The sequence below is a fragment of the Eleutherodactylus coqui genome, chromosome 8 (genome assembly GCF_035609145.1).
Source record: "Eleutherodactylus coqui strain aEleCoq1 chromosome 8, aEleCoq1.hap1, whole genome shotgun sequence".
In the NCBI taxonomy this organism is placed as follows: Eukaryota; Metazoa; Chordata; class Amphibia; order Anura; family Eleutherodactylidae; genus Eleutherodactylus; species Eleutherodactylus coqui.
Window position 1 is genome coordinate 67,739,342 of NC_089844.1, and position 17,345 is coordinate 67,756,686.

The 17,345-nt window shown below is 47.1% G+C and overlaps 1 protein-coding gene across 2 annotated transcripts in view; it reads left to right on the forward strand.

Annotated features, from left to right (window-relative positions):
- Nucleotides 1-17,345, forward strand: part of ZNF385B (zinc finger protein 385B) — a 621,952-nt gene that overhangs the window by 358,992 nt on the left and 245,615 nt on the right. The window lies entirely within an intron of this gene.

The following is a 17,345-nucleotide window of genomic DNA, read 5'->3' on the forward strand; positions in this document are numbered from 1 at the left end:
CGGATCGCACGTGCGGGAAATCACCCGCAGCATGCTCCATTTTTTGTGGGTTTCCCGCACGGACGGCTCATGCAGGCTTTCATTGAAGCCTATGGAAGCCGTCCGTATCCGCGGCAAACCCGCAGCTGAATTTCTGCCCTCTGGCATGGGAGAGCAGGAGTTAAAAAAAAAAAAAAGAGTGCACGGTGCAGCACGCTGCCGGCGTCCCGAGCACATCCACCGGGCAGAAGGAAAGAAGATCCTCCGCGACGGACGGGAATCTGCAGCATCCAGACAGCCGAGTAAAATCAATTTATATGCCTCATGTCTGCAGGAAAGGAGGAGCCCGCTGCCGGATTCTGCATGGAGAATCCGCACGGGCCTGAATTTCCTAGTGGACATGAGGCCTAATAGAACAAGTGGTTTCTCCAAATTCTACACAAAATACCACTTTTAATGACTTCTGCAGTCTCAGAATTCTTCAACCCCTTCATGACAAGCACCTTAAGTACTTAGTACAGCACCCTTTGCTGTTATGACCTACTGTAAATGGGATGCATAGCCAGACACCAGCTGCTGACAGCATTACTGAGGAATCCTAGCTTATTCCTCATGGGTAGTGGCCTTCAGTTTTCTAATATTCTTGTGTTTGCATGTTACAACTGCCTTCTTCAAAATCCACCAAAGATTTTCTCTGGGGTTCAAGTCAGGTGACTGAGAACCACTCTGGAATATTCCAAGACTACTTCTGAAACCAAGCCTCGGTGGACTTTGAGCCTAAGCTTCTGCTTCCTCACAGAAGGCATGACATTTTCTCCTAGAATTTTATTATACTTGGTTGAATCCATCATCCCCTCCACATTCTGCAGTTTTCTAGTACCAGATGAAGCAAAGCAGCCAGAGAGCATCCGCGAGCCACCACCATGCTTCACTGTCGGCAAGGTGTTCTTTTCAGCATACTTCATTCTTCCTCCTCCAGTCATACTGCTGATCCATAGGCCCCATAAAATTTCAGTTTTGTTTCATCGCTTCACAGAATGGAATTCCAAAACTTCTGTGGCTTATTTATATGGTTTTGAGCATATTGGAATAACTTTTCTTGTTTTTTTTTGTTTTTTTTGGTCCGTAGAGGTGTATGTCTTGGAGTTTGGGCATGAACAACTTTAGCATTTAGTAGGTACCTTACTGTGCAAACAGAAACATAAATGCCTGCTGCCACCAGATGTTGCTGCAGGTCTTTTGCAGTCACTTGAGTGTTTTTGACCATCTGCCTCCTCAGGAATCTTGTAGCAGCTAGTGATAGCTTCCTCTTTCCGCCACGTCCAAGTAGTGTAGCCAGTGTTCCTTTAACTTTGAACTTGCAGACTATGATTCCAGCTGTATGTCCAGGAAAATTCAGCTCCTTTGCTATCTTTTTACCTGTAGATCATTTTCCTTGTTTGTGCAAGACGATGAGCTCTTCTCTTAACTTTTTGACCACTGTCTAATTTGGAATGAAACACCACAGTTAGAGATGAACGAGCATACTCGATAAGGCAAACTACTCGAGCGAGTAGTGCCTTATTCAAGTACCTGCCAGATCGTCTCTAAAGATTTGGGTATCGGCAGGGGGCGGGGGAGAGCGGGGAGGAACGGAGGGGAGATCTCTCTCTCCCTCTCGCGCAGGCAGCCGAATCTTTAGAGACGAGCGGGCAGGTACTCGAATAAGGCACTTCTCGCTCGAGTAGTTTGCCTTATCGAGTATGCTCGCTCATCTCTAACCACAGTCAACAAATCCCAAGTCAGTCCAGCTGTTATCTCAAGCACATCTGATGCAACTAATGAAGTTCTTGATTAGTTGCATAACACCTGATTTGCAAATGTATGCTCTTAGGAAGTATTCTATTCACAAAGGGTTGAATAATTTTTAGACTGCAGTAGTCTTTAAAAGTGGCAATTTGTGTAAAATTTGGAGAAACCACTTGTTATATTAGTTGTATTTAAATTGTTCTTGTTTGAAAGGTTCTTTTGAAACAGCTGAAAGTTTGTAGATTTGGCAAATAAACCATAGGACTTATTCAGACGACCGTATATCGGCCGCGTATTCACGCAGTGCTCTGAGCTCCCGCCCCCTCTCAGCCAACTCTCCACCCCTCTGCACTATTTGCAATTAGGGGAGGCGGGACAGGGGCGGAACCAATTCCCGTAACTTATCCCCGCCCCCATGCAGCCCCCTCTCATTGCAAATAGTGCAGAGGGGCGGAGAGGGGGTGGAGAGGAGGCAGAGAGGGGGCAGGAGCTCAGAGCACTGCTCTTGACTCTTCCAGCCTCCTCCCCCTGCAGAGAGACACGCCGTATATCGGCCGGCAGGAATACCCGGCCGATATACGGTCGTCTGAATAAGCCTTATTGTCAGTGGGGGTTGAATAATTTTGATTACAACTGAATATAATGTTGGTCAACAGGGCAGTTTTCTGTATATTTTCACAGCTCTAATATGATATCTGCATGACCAAATATACAGTAGCATGGTCTATCCAATGTTGGATGACAATTACGATTTCCACATAGAAATCAACTACTGACACAATATATATATGACATAAATACAGAGCTAAATGCATGTAAAATAATGTGTTTCATGTTAATAGTAGCTCTATTTGTCCATTTTAATTGATCCCTTGTGGGCATTGGGCCTTTCTTATATGTGCAACTTCACAAAAACTGTTGTACAGTAGCATGCAAGGAGTAAAAGGAGCCCAATAGGAAAGACCAAAACGGACTTTCATTATGATGCTGGGTTTTACAAACCTGGACAAAAGGAAACTGGGGCTTGTTTCCTCCTCCATGCCGTAAAAATGCATAAAAGTGGAGCCTAGTAAAGTTAGTAGAATCTACCAGAGCTGAGTCCCCTCTTTTCAAGGGTCTCATAGCAGTTGCACTGTCCACCATTATTTGGCCTTCGAGTAAGTCATCGAAAGGACCACTTAATGTAAAATATAACTTTTTTTAAACTATATTAAAATGGCATGTCCACATATAAATCCTATATGGGACATTAGTCACACACTAGTTTAAAAAGGTATTATGGGGTGATTTGATTCTAATTAATTTTTCTATTCTGGACAATGTAGAATTCTTATTCTTCACCTCTAACCTAATAACAACTAGACATCATTATTGCTGATATCAATATACCACTCCACATCCACAAAGGCAATAACCTAAGTCACTATCGTAATTCAGAGATATTTATATCCATGCCATAGGCATAGTGCATGAAAATTATAAGCTAAGGTACATCAGCCCAAAGATTATATCTATGGGTATTATAAGATCACATGGTGATTATGGTGTGGTCTAGGAAAGAACAAGATCAGCGCCACTGAGCTAGTTTCACTCACTATGCTAACTTTGCATGGGTAGCGACCATAGAAATCAATATTGGCCCCGAGTGATATATAAAGCACTGCTACCAATTGATTCCAGGATGGATGGAGGGATTAGAATTTTCCACCTAGTCTCTCCTAATACTTCTTTGGCAACATAGTAAAAATCATCAATAAATATCCTATGCCAAATAGAGATAGAGGTATATAATATCTATTGGGCTGAACATCATGAGAATCATATACAACTAGTAATTGCTCATTACCATCTCCATTAAATCTGTCTCATCTTGGATCCATCCTGATAACTTAGTGTATATTCACATGAGCTAGCAAACAATTATGCTATTGAGACATCAGCCAGTATATAAATAAGAAAATACTAATAGCTGAGCATGAAACCATTATGCAAATGTTAGGACCAATGGATGATATGTAACCACATATATGGTATCATAATATCATCCCGACTGGGTGCACCCACACATTGTTACACCTGTGATTTACTACTCTATTCCTTGGGAATTAATTATCCTGTTCCCTGGATGTATTGAGGTGGTGGCCATCACGGTGGAATCAATTGGTAGTAGGGCTTTATATATCACTCGGGGCCAATATTGATTTATATGGTCGCTACCCATGCAAAGTTAGCATAGTGAGTGAAGCTAGCTCAGTGGCGCTGATCTTGTTCTTTCCTAGACCACACAATAATCATTGTGTGATCTTATAATACCCATATATATAATCTTTGGACTGATGTACCTTAATTTATAATTTTCATGCTCTATGTCTATGGCATGGATATAAATATCTCTGAATTACGATAGTGACTTAGGTTATTACTAGAGATGAGCGAACGTGTTCTTCCGAGCTTGATATTCGTGCGAATATTAGGGTGTTCGGTATGTTCGTTATCCGTAACGAACACCATGCGGTGTCCGGGTTACTTAAACTTTCTTCCCTGAGACGTTAGCGCTTTTTTTTGGCCAATATAAAGACAGGGAAGGCATTACAACTTCCCCCTGCAACGTTTAAGCCCTATACCACCCCCCTGCTGTGAGTGGCTGGGGAGATAAGGTGTCCGCCTGATATGAAAGTCTGCCCCTCCCGCGGTTCGCTATGGATGCATTCTATATGCGCTCAATGGGGCCAGCGGCAGCAGCGCTGACCCCATTGAGAACATATAGAAGACAAATCCTTCTTCTCTGGCACAGCTGTAACAGCTGTAGCAGAGAAGAACGATGTTTGCCCATTGAATTCAATGGAGCGGCAATACAGCATGTTCCACTGAATGCAATGGGCTGCCGGCGATCGCAGGATGAATGGTCGGAAAGGGGTTAAATATATAACCCCTTTCCTGCAATTCATCCAGAAATGTGTTACACTAAAAATATATACCGGCGTATAAGGCGACGGGGCGTATAAGACGACCCCCCAACTGTCACCTTATACGCCGGTAATACAGTGGAGCAAAGAATAAAAATCATTACTTACGTTTTTAGATGATCTGCGGCGCTCCTGCAGGCTGTCACTCCCTCCTGGTCCACGGCAGAGTATTGCTTTCTCCACGAAAGACTTTAAATCCCTGCCTCCAGAAGCACACGTGCCTTCAGCCAATCACAGCCAATGACAATGATGTCATTGAATGGCTGTGATTGGCTGTGTTTCTGGAGGCGGGGATTTCAAGGCTTGAAATCCCCGCCTCCAGAAACACAGCCAATCACAGCCATTCAATGACATCATTGTCATTGGCTGTGATTGGCTGAAGGCACGTGTCTTTCTGGAGGCAGGGATTTAAAGCCTTTCATAGAGAAAGCTTGTCTGCCGTGGATTAGGAGGGAGTGACAACCTGCAGGAGCGCCGCAGATCATCTAAAAACGTAAGTAATGCTTTTTATTCTTTGCTCCACTATATTGCCGGCGTATAAGGTGACAGTTGGGGGGTCGTCTTATACGCCCGGTCGCCTTATACGCCGGTATATATTTTTAGTGTAACACATTTCTGGATGAATTGCAGGAAAGGGGTTATATATTTAACCCCTTTCCGACCATTCATCCTGCGATCGCGGGCAGCCCATTGCATTCAGTGGAACATGCTGTATTGCCGCTCCATTGAATTCAATGGGCAAACATCGTTCTTCTCTGCTACAGCTGTTACAGCTATGGCAGAGGAGAACGATCTTTATGCTGACAGTGGCGGGGGGGGGGGGGCACTCTTGCCGGTATTGTGGCTTAATAGTGGGACCTGTGAACTTGAGATGCAGCCCACCATGTAGCCCCTCGCCTGCCCTATCCGTCACTGTGTCATTCCCATCACTTTCTTGAATTGCCCAGATTTTCACACATGAAAACCTTAGCGAGCATCGGCGAAATACAAAAATGCTCGGGTCGCCCATTGACTTCAATGGGGTTCGTTGTTCGAAACGAACCCTCGAGCATCGCGGGAAGTTCGTTCCGAATAACGAACACCCGAACATTTTGGTGTTCGCTCATCTCTAGTTATTACCTTTGTGGATGTGGAGTGGTATATTGATATCAGCAATAATGATGTCTAGTTGTTATTAGGTTAGAGGTGAAGACTAGAGATGAGTGAGTATACTCGCTAAGGCACATTACTCGAGCGAGTAGTGCCTTAGCCGAGTATCTCCCCGCTCGTCTCTAAAGATTCGGGGGCCGCCGCGGGTGACAGGTGAGTTGCGGCGGGTAGCGGGGGGAGAGAGGGAGAGAAACGAGCAGGGAGAGATACTCGGCTAAGGCACTACTTGCTCGAGTAATGGTGCCTTAGCGAGTATACTCGCTCATCTCTAGTGAAGACTAAGAATTCTACATTGTCCAGAATAGAAAAATTAATTAGAATCAAATCACCTCATAATACCTTTTTAAACTAGTGTGTGACTAATGTCACATATAGGATTTATATGTGGACACGCCATTTTAATAGAGTTTAATAACAGTTATATTTTACATTTAGTGGTCCTTTCGGTGACTTACTCCTTGGTTCATAGGACTTTATTGCCACGGTGACAATTATTTGGCCTTGCTGTTGTATCATTCGAAAGTATTAAATATTTGGAAATGTGACATTCCTTCATTGGTCACCTATTGACTGATGACGTTTTTTGATAATTGGCCAATAATTTTGTTCTCCCGCAGAACGTCATTAAAATACTCACATGGAATCACATTGTATAAAATTCAGCTACATTCAGAAGCATATTGGGCTGTTTTTCCTGCATACATGCTTCCCTATTTGTGCTCTCCTGTGAGACTGCAGAACTCTTCATATTATTTCAGATCACGGACAGCGTTTTGGGGGCCTTCATACATCCAGCATTCATTTGTTGCCTTTTGTAAAATGTGAGATCATCAGATCATTATTTCAAAAGATGGATATTGCTGAGGGCCCCGCAGTGCACAGCTTGTAAAGACATTGCCACTTTCTCTGGAGGCAAATTTGTTAAAGCTTCCAGTTCTGCTAACTAGTATGGTCTGCCTTGCAAATACCATGATTTGACCTGAAAGGTTATAGACAGTTTCTTTACAAAGAACAGAAGCTTCCTTTGGCACAAACTAAAAACCTTGTTTTCTTGTTGTCTAACACTAGTATGTTATTAAAGCATCAAGTTTAGATTGGATGTGCACAACCTCCCACCTTGCCCTCGCCCACCTGGGACCTAATTCGTATCTTCAGTCAATGTTGCAGAATTATTCCTTGTAGGAAGAGCTGCAGTGTGGATACATGTGATAATAGAGCGACTTATCTGTCATTTGCTCGTTACTATGGTTTGTGCGAAAAAGGAGCAACACTGTTAAAGATTCATTTAAAGTTTGTCATCGAAAAGTCTGACACATGATACGGTATTAAGGACAGAATAAAGCCGGAGGATAACCAGCCATTTCTAGTAGCTAAATAAACCTATTGTGGTACTTATTTATGGTTATAGAAGTTGCTGCATTAAAGGGGCTCTATCATAAATACAACCCCCGAGTCAGGAACAGAACATGTTAGGGCTTTAACGATGATCTTCTCCATTGTCACTGGCAGCCTTGACCAACACGCTATCCAAAGCCTTGTTGTTCTCAGGCTTATTTAGCTATATGCTTCGTGCACCCTGGGATTAGTTTTTAACTCCACCTGCTCTGTGGCCAATCAGAGTTGTTGTTGCTCTCTTTAAACTCTCAGCTTCGGACTTCCTGTGCACTGAGTATTCTGGCCGTTTAGTGCATTGTGATTATTCTGATCTCTATTTCTTGCATACTGAACTCTGCTTATGCCTGACTAAAGTTGATCTCCAATCCTTGTCTATCAAACTCTGCTTATATCTGACTCCAATCGGATTGCAGACCCAAGAATCAACATTGATGTACTTTACTTAAAGGAAGCCTCTCATCATAATTTTACTCCATACACCAATCCTATCCCTAGGTTGGTGGCATGAAGACAAGTCTAAAGCCACTGACTGATTTGGTCTCAGACTACTCTTGAAAGCAACACCTAGGTTCCCCTGGTTTTCACGCTTTTACCGCTCCAATTGGGATATGGTATTAGCTCCAGAGACCCCCAGGCTGTTACATCAAAAGTCGTTTTAATTCAGTAGCATCTGACATAAACATGTCAGAAGCACCGTAATACATTAGTGAAGAAGAAGGCAGAGATGTAGTCGATATGCAAAACCGAGGTCAGAATAGGTGGAGATAGTAACATAGTAACATCATATGTTAGGCTGAATGAAGACAATGTCCATCTAGTTCAGCCTATTTCAACCCCCTAGTTGATCCACAGGAAGGCAAAAACCCCAAGAGGCAGAAGATAGTAAGCCCATTTGGGGAAAAATTCCTTCCCGACTCCATAATGGCAGTCAGAATAATCCCTGGATCAACCTTTGATAGTTCCTACCTGACTGTAAGACCCGGAACTACAAACCCGCTGGTCACCTAATGTCTATATCCTGTAATATCCTTCCACTAGAGAAAGACTCTAAGTCCCCTCTTAAACTCCTCAATGGATTTTGCCATCACCATGTCCTCAGGCAGAGAGTTCCACAGTCTCACTGCTCTTACAGTAAAGAACCCCCTTCTGTGTTGGTGATGAAACCTGCTTTCTTCTAAATATAGCAGATGCCCTCTTGTTATAGACGCAGTCCTGGGTACAAACAGATCATGGGAGAGATCCTTCTCCCCTTATGTATTTATACATAGTTATTTGATCGCCCCTTAGCCGTCTTTTTTCCAGGGTGAATAATCCTAATTTTGATAGCCTCTCTGGGTATTCCAGTCCCTTCATTCCATTTATTAATTTAGTTGCCCTTTTTGAAACCCCTCAAGCACTGCAACATCTGTCCTGAGCACCAGAATTGTACGCAGTATTCCATGTGGGGCCTGACTATAGTGGGAGAATAATGTTCTCGTCCCTCGCCCCTATACCTCTTTTAATGCACCCCAAGACTTTATTAGCTATTGCAGCAGCTGACTGGCATTGGTTGCTCCAGTAAAATCTACAATCCATTAGTACCCCCAGGTCTTTTTCCATCTCACTTTTCCCTAGCAGTACCCCATTTAGTGACATCCTTTTCTCCTGCCCATGTGTATAACCTTTAGAGATGAGCGAATGTACTCGTCCGAGCTTGATGCTCGGGCGAATATTAGGGTGTTCGGGATGCTCGTTACTCTTAACGAGCACCACGCGGTGTTCGGGTTACTTTCACTTTCATCTCTGAGACGTTAGCGCGCTTTTCTGGCCAATTGAAAGACAGGGAAGGCATTACAACTTCCCCCTGTGACGTTCAAGCCATATACCACCCCCCTGCTGTGAGTGGCTGGGGAGATCAGATGTCACCCGAGTATAAAAGTCAGCCCCTCCCGCGCCTCGCCTCAGATGCCTTGTGAGTTAGCTGAGGGAAAGTGCTGCTGGTGCCGGAGCTGCTGTAGGGAGAGTGTTAGGAGTGAGTGTAGGCTTCAAGAACCCCAACGGTCCTTTCTAGGGCCACATCTATCCGTGTGCAGTAGTGTGGAGGCTGCTGTTAGCAGTGTTGCCCATTTTTTTTTTTTTCAAAATCGGCTGTCTGCAGAGCATTGCGCCCTGCAGTAATAGTCCAGGGACAGAAGTGGTGGTTAGGCAGGGAGAGTGTTAGGAGTGAGTGTAGGCTTCAAGAACCCCAACGGTCCTTCTTAGGGCCACATTTAACCGTGTGCAGTACTGTGCAGGCTGCTGTTAGCAGTGTTGCATTTTTTTTTTTTTTTTTTAAATCGGCTGTGCAGAGCATTGCGCCCTGCAGTAATACTACAGGGACAGAATTGTGTAGGCAGGGCCAGAAGACATATATTATTGATTGAATATAGTCAGTGGGCCTTTTCTTTAAAAAAAAAGGGAAACATTCTATTGGGCCTGCCTCTGACAGTCCTCAGCGTTCTGGGTACGTGTGTGGTGGGTAGAGAACGTAAAGAAATCATACGCAGCCAGCTACGTTTAACAGCAGGCTTGCGCCAATTTATTTCCTGCCTGGGAAAAATCACCGCTCTGCTGTAGTTAATAACTCTGCAACCCTGCAGTTCTGTGACACATTTGCAGGGCCAGAAGACATATTTATTATTGATTGAATATACGCAGTGGGCCTTTCCTTAAAAAAAAGGGAAAACATTCTATTTGGCCTGCAGGCTTGCGCCAATTTATTTCCTGCCTGGGAAATCACCGCTCTGCTGTAGTTAATAACTCTGCAACCCTGCAGTTCTGTGACACATTTGCAGGGCCACAACACATTTATTATTGATTGAATATACGCAGTGGGCCTTTCCTTGAAAAAAATTCTATTTGGCCTGCCTCTGACAGTCCTCAGCGTTCTGGGTACGTGTGTGGTGGGTGGAGAACGTAAAGAAATCATACGCAGCCAGCTACGTTTAACAGCAGGCTTGCGCCAATTTATTTCCTGCCTGGGAAATCACTGCTCTGCTGTATTTAATAACTCTGCAACCCTGCAGTTCTGTGACACATTTGCAGGGCCAGAAGACATATTTATTATTGATTGAATATACGCAGTGGGCCTTTCCTTTAAAAAAAGGGAAAACATTCTATTTGGCCTGCCTCTGACAGTCCTCAGCGTTCTGGGTACGTGTGTGGTGGGTGGAGAACGTAAAGAAATCATACGCAGCCAGCTACGTTTAACAGCAGGCTTGCGCCAATTTATTTCCTGCCTGGGAAATCACTGCTCTGCTGTATTTAATAACTCTGCAACCCTGCAGTTCTGTGACACATTTGCAGGGCCAGAAGACATATTTATTATTGATTGAATATACGCAGTGGGCCTTTCCTTGAAAAAAAAGGGAAAACATACTATTTGGCCTGCCTCTGACAGTCCTCAGCGTTCTGGGTACGTGTGTGGTGGGTGGAGAACGTAAACAAAAATCATACGCAGCCAGCTAAGTTTAACAGCAGGCTTGCGCCAATTTATTTCCTGCCTGGGAAATCACCGCTCTGCTGTAGTTAATAACTCTGCAACCCTGCAGTTCTGTGACACATTTGCAGGGCCACAACACATTTATTATTGATTGAATATACGCAGTGGGCCTTTCCTTTAAAAAAAAGGGAAAACATTCTATTTGGCCTGCCTCTGACAGTCCTCAGCGTTCTGGGTACGTGTGTGGTGGGTGGAGAACGTAAAGAAATCATACGCAGCCAGCTACGTTTAGCAGCAGGCTTGCGCCAATTTATTTCCTGCCTGGGAAAAATCACCGCTATGCTGTAGTTAATAACTCTGCAACCCTGCAGTTCTGTGACAGATTTGCAGGGCCAGAAGACATATATTATTGATTGAATATAGTCAGTGGGCCTTTTCTTTAAAAAAAAAAGGGAAACATTCTATTTGGCCTGCCTCTGACAGTCCTCAGCGTTCTGGGTACGTGTGTGGTGGGTGGAGAACGTAAAGAAAAATCATACGCAGCCAGCTACGTTTAACAGCAGGCTTGCGCTAATTTATTTCCTGCCTGGGAAATCAAATCACTGGTAATACACCATGCTGAGGGGTAGGGGTAGGCCTATAGGACGTGGACGCGGGCGAGAACGCGGAGGCCCCAGTCAGGGTGTGGGCACAGGCCGAGCCAGTGCGGTGGCCAGGGGTAGAGGCAGGGCCAGACCGAATAATCCACCAACTGGTTCCCAAAGCGCCCCCTAGCGCCATGCCACCCTGCAGAGGTCAAGGTGCTCTACGGTGTGGCAGTTTTTCACAGAGACGCCTGACGACCGATGAACAGTGGTGTGCAACCTTTGTCGCGCCAAGATCAGCTGGGGAGCCACCACCACCAGCATGCGCAGGCATATGATGGCCAAGCACCCCACAAGGTGGGACGATGCCCGTTCACCGCCTCCGGTTTGCACCACTGCCTCTCCCCCTGTGCCCCAACCTGCCACTGAGATCCAACCCCCCTCTGAGGACACAGGCACTACCGTCTCCTGGCCTGCACCCACACCCTCACCTCCGCTGTCCTCGGCCCCATCCAGCAATGTCTCTCAGCGTAGCGTCCAGACGTCGCTAGCGCCACAGTTTGAGCGCAAGCGCAAGTACGACGCCACGCACCCGCACGCTCAAGCGTTAAACGTGCACATTGCAAAATTGATCAGCCTAGAGATACTGCCGTATAGGCTTGTGGAAACGGAGGCTTTCAAAAGCATGATGGCGGCGGCGGCCCCGCGCTACTCGGTTCCCAGTCGCCACTACTTTTCCCGATGTGCCGTCCCAGGCCTGCACGACCACGTCTCCCGCAACATTGTACGCGCCCTCACCAACGCGGTTACTGCCAAGGTCCACTTAACAACAGACACATGGACAAGCACAGGCGGGCAGGGCCACTATATCTCCCTGACGGCACATTGGGTGAATTTAGTGGAGGCTGGGACAGAGTCAGAGCCTGGGACTGCTCACGTCCTACCCACCCCCCGAATTGCGTGCCCCAGCTCGGTGGTAGTATCTGCGGGGGTGTATGCTTCCTCCACTAAACCACCCTCCTCCTCCTCCTATGCAACCTCTGTCTCGCAATCAAGATGTGTCAACAGCAGCAGCACGTCGCCAGCAGTCGGTGTCACGCGGCGTGGCAGCACAGCGGTGGGCAAGCGTCAGCAGGTCGTGCTGAAACTACTCAGCTTAGGAGATAAGAGGCACACGGCCCACGAACTGCTGCAGGGTCTGACAGAGCAGACCGACCGCTGGCTTGCGCCGCTGAGCCTCCAACCGGGCATGGTCATGTGTGACAACGGCCGTAACCTGGTGGCGGCTCTGCAGCTCGGCAGCCTCATGCACGTGCCATGCCTGGCCCATGTCTTTAATTTGGTGGTTCAGCGCTTTCTGAAAAGCTACCCCCACTTGTCATACCTGCTCGGAAAGGTGCGCCAGCTCTGCGCACATTTCCGCAAATCCCACACGCACGCTGCCACCCTGCGGACCCTGCAACATCGGTTTAATCGGCCAGTGCACCGACTGCTGTGCGACGTGCCCACACAGTGGAACTCTACGCTCCACATGTTGGCCAGACTCTATGAGCAGCGTAGAGCTATAGTGGAATACCAACTCCAACTTGCGCGGCGCAGTGGGAGTCAGCCTCCTCAATTATTTACAGAAGAGTGGGCCTGGTTGGCAGCCATCTGCCAGGTCCTTGGAAAATTTGAGGAGTCTACCCAGATGGTGAGCGGGGATGCTGCAATCATTAGCGTCACCATTCCTCTGCTATGCCTCTTGAGAAGTTCCCTGCGAAGCATAAAGGCAGACGCTTTGGAATCAGAAACGGAGGCGGGGGAAGACAGTATGTCGCTGGATAGTCAGAGCAACCTCATGTCTATATCTCAGCGCGTTGAGGAGGAGGGGGAGGAGCATGAGGAGGAGGGGAAAGAGACAGCTTGGCCCACTGCTGAGGGGACAGATGTTGCTTGCCTGTCATCCTTTCAGCGTGTATGGCCAGAGGAGGAGGAGGAGGAGGAGGATCCTGAAAGTGATCTTCCGAGTGAGGACAGCCATGTGTTGCGTACAGGTACCCTGGCACACATGGCTGACTTCATGTTAGGATGCCTTTCTCGTGACCCTCGCGTTACACGCATTCTGGCCACTACGGATTACTGGGTGTACACACTGCTCGATCCACGGTATAAGGAGAGCCTTTGCACTCTCATTCCCGAAGAGGAAAGGGGTTCGAGAATGATGCTATACCACAGGGCGCTGGTGGACAAACTGATGGTAAACTTCCCATCCGACAGCGCTAGTGGCAGAAGGCGCAGTTCCGAGGGCCAGGTAGCAGGGGAGGCGCAGAGATCAGGCAGCATGTACAGCGCAGGCAGGGGAACATTCTCCAAGGCCTTTGCCAGCTTTATGGCTCCCCAGCAAGACTGTGTCACCGGTCCCCAGTCAAGGCTGAGTTGGCGGGAGCACTGTAAAAGGATGGTGAGGGAGTACGTAGCCGATCGCATGACCATCCTCGGTGACGCCTCTGCCCCCTACAACTACTGGGTGTCGAAGCTGGACACGTGGCCTGAACTCGCGCTGTATGCCCTGGAGGTGCTTGCTTGTCCTGCGGCTAGCGTCTTGTCAGAGAGTGTGTTTAGTGTGGCTGGGGGAATCATCACGGATAAGCGTACCCACCTGTCAACCGACAGTGCCGACAGGCTTACACTCATCAAGATGAACAAAGCCTGGATTTCCCCAGACTTCTCTTCTCCACCAGCGGACAGCAGCGATACCTAAGCAATACGTAGGCTGCACCTGCGGATGGAAGCATCGTTCTCTCTCACCATCCAAAACGGGGACATTTCTGCTTCATCAATCTGTGTATAATATTCCTCCTCCTCCTCCTGCTCCTCCTCCTGAAACCTCACGTAATCACGCCGAACGGGCAATTTTTCTTAGGGTCACAAGGCTCACTCATATAATTTTTCTAAACAATTTTTATACGTTTCAATGCTCTTAAAAGCGTTGAAACTTTAACTTGAACCAATTTTTCGTTCAACTGGGCTGCCTCCAGGCCTAGTTACCACTTAAGCCACATTAACCAAAGCGATTAATGGGTTTCACCTCCCATCTTGGTTGGGCATGGCCAATTTTTTCTGAGGTACATTAGTACTGTTGGTACACCAATTTTTTTGGGCCCTCACCTACAGTGTAATCATAGTAATTTCTATGTTCTTCGCCTGCACTCATGGTACAGAAAGGTGTGTGTGGTTGGCCTACACTTTAGCTACATAAATGTAACTGTGGCCTTGTCTATACTGCAGCTACTGAAATGTGAAAGAGACTGTTATCTCCCTAAACTGCTGCAATGGGAATGTTACTGGGGCCTGTCTTGAGTGCTACTATTACTGAAATGGAACTAAGACTGCGCTCCCCCTATACTGCTGCTAGTGATATGTTAGTGGGGCCTGTCTCTAATGCTACCGCTGAAATGTTAATAATTCTGGGCTCTGCCTATACCGCTGCTAATGGTATGTCACTGGGGTGTGGAAACAGAGGCTTCACAAAAACATGATGGCGGCGAGGCCATTTCCCACCAACGCTGTTGCTGTTAAGGTGCATATAACCACGGACACGTGTAGAGGACACATAGTGCCTCCAAAACATCCCCCTCCTCCTCCAACAATGAAAACATTCTTGGCAAATACCTTTGCATTGGTCCGTCTGGTGGCAGTCCAAGAATTTCACCTTTAACGACACAACAAGAGAGCACCACCACCATCCCCCCGCCACGGCCCACTTAATCCTGGCCACATTCCGAAAACCAACTACATAAAACCGCGCTACTAGGTCCGCAGTCACCACCACATTACCACCAACGAGGTTACTGTTAAGGTATATATTACCAGTCAGACTGGGGCATGCAGTGTGGGCCGAAGCCCACCTGCATTAAGCACGACATTACTACCTCAGCTGTGTTGGGCAATGCAATGGGATATTTTTATGTACCGTCGGTGGCTTCCTGGCACCCACCCATGCTGTGGGTCCACAGGGAATTATAAATGCATCTGTTTCCACTTCTAAAGAACCCCAGTCAGACTGGGGCATGCAGTGTGGGCCGAAGCCCACCTGTATTAAGCACGACATTACTACCTCAGCTGTGTTGGGCAATGCAATGGGATATTTTTATGTACCGCCGGTGGCTTCCTGGCACCCACCCATGCTGTGGGTCCACAGGGAATTATAAATGCATCTGTTTCCACTTCTAAAGAACCCCAGTCTGACTGGGGCATGCAGTGTGGGCCGAAGCCCACCTGCATTAAGCACAACATTACTACCTCAGCTGTGTTGGGCAATGCAATGGGATATTTTTATGTACCGCCGGTGGCTTCCTGGCACCCACCCATGCTGTGGGTCCACAGGGAATTATAAATGCATCTGTTTCCACTTCTAAAGAACCCCAGTCTGACTGGGGCATGCAGTGTGGGCCGAAGCCCACCTGCATTAAGCACAACATTACTACCTCAGCTGTGTTGGGCAATGCAACGGGATATTTTTATGTACCGCCGGTGGGTTCCAGGGAGCCACCCATGCTGTCGGTCCACAGGGACTTCACAATAGGGAGTTGTACCTGCCTGTGTCTATGAATTAAAAACCGCGGTCTGACTGGGGCATGCAGACACCTTGACAGAATGAATAGTGTGTGGCACATAGGTTCCCCATTGCTATGCCCACGTGTGCAGCTCCTGATGGCGGTGGCACAGGATTATATTTCTCATTGCTTCTGTACAGCATTGTGGGCTATCGTCCCGCCCCTTTTAAAGAGGGTCGCTGCCTAGCCGTGCCAACCCTCTGCAGTGTGTGCCTGCTTTTCCTGTGGCAGACGCACTTATAAATAGACATGAGTGTGGCGTGGCATGAGGGCAGCTGAAGGCTGGGCAGGGATAGTTTGGTGTGCACTGTGGACACTGGGTCGTGGGGGGGGTGGTTGGTCAGCATGTAACCCAGGAGAAGTGGCAGCGGAGTGTCATGCAGGCAGTGATTGTGCTTTGTTGGAGGTAGTGTGGTGCTTAGCTAAGGTATGCATTGCTAATGAGGGCTTTTCAGAAGTAAAAGTTGTTGGGGGGGGGGGGGGCCCACTCTTGCCGCTATTGTGGCTTAATAGTGGGACCTGGGAACTTGAGATGCAGCCCAACATGTAGCCCCTCGCCTGCCCTATCCGTTTCTGTGTCGTTCCCATCACTTTCTTGAATTGCCCAGATTTTCACAAATGAAAACCTTAGCGAGCATCGGCGATATACAAAAATGCTCGGGTCGCCCATTGACTTCAATGGGGTTCGTTACTCAAAACGAACCCTCGAGCATCGCGATAATTTCGTCCCGAGTAACGAGCACCCGAGCATTTTGGTGCTCGCTCATCTCTAATAACCTTACATTTATCCAGATTGACTTGGATTTGCCATTTTCCTCCCCAAGCCCCCAGCTTATCTAGATCCGTTTGTAGCTGTACATTGTCCTCCGTTGCATTGATTATATTGTATAATTTTGTATCATCTGCAAATATTGATATTTTACTGTGCAGCCCCTCTATCAGGTCATTGATAAATATATTGAACAGAATGGGTGCTAATACTGAACCCTGTGGCCCCCACTAGCAACGGTGGCCCAATCTGAGTACGAACCATTTATTACCACCCTCTGCTTTCTAACTCCTGGCCAGTTCTTTACCCAATTACACACGTCTTCACCCAGTCCAAGCGGCCTCATTTTATATATCAACCTATTATGCGGCACGGTGTCAAATGCTTTAGAGAAATCCAGATATACGAGATCAATAGACTCTCCCAGATCCAGCCTAGAACTTACTTCATTGTAGAAGCTGATCAGATTGGTCTGACATGATCGACCCCTCATGAACCCATGCTGGTGAGGAGTTCTTCCGTTGTTCTCCTTGAGTTATTCTAGGATGACGTCTCTCAGAACCCCCTCGAATATTTTTCCAGTTATTGAAGTGAGACTTACCGGCTTGATGGGACAGCTGGGTGAATCAGGCACAGGTTATACCAGGAGTCAGTTAG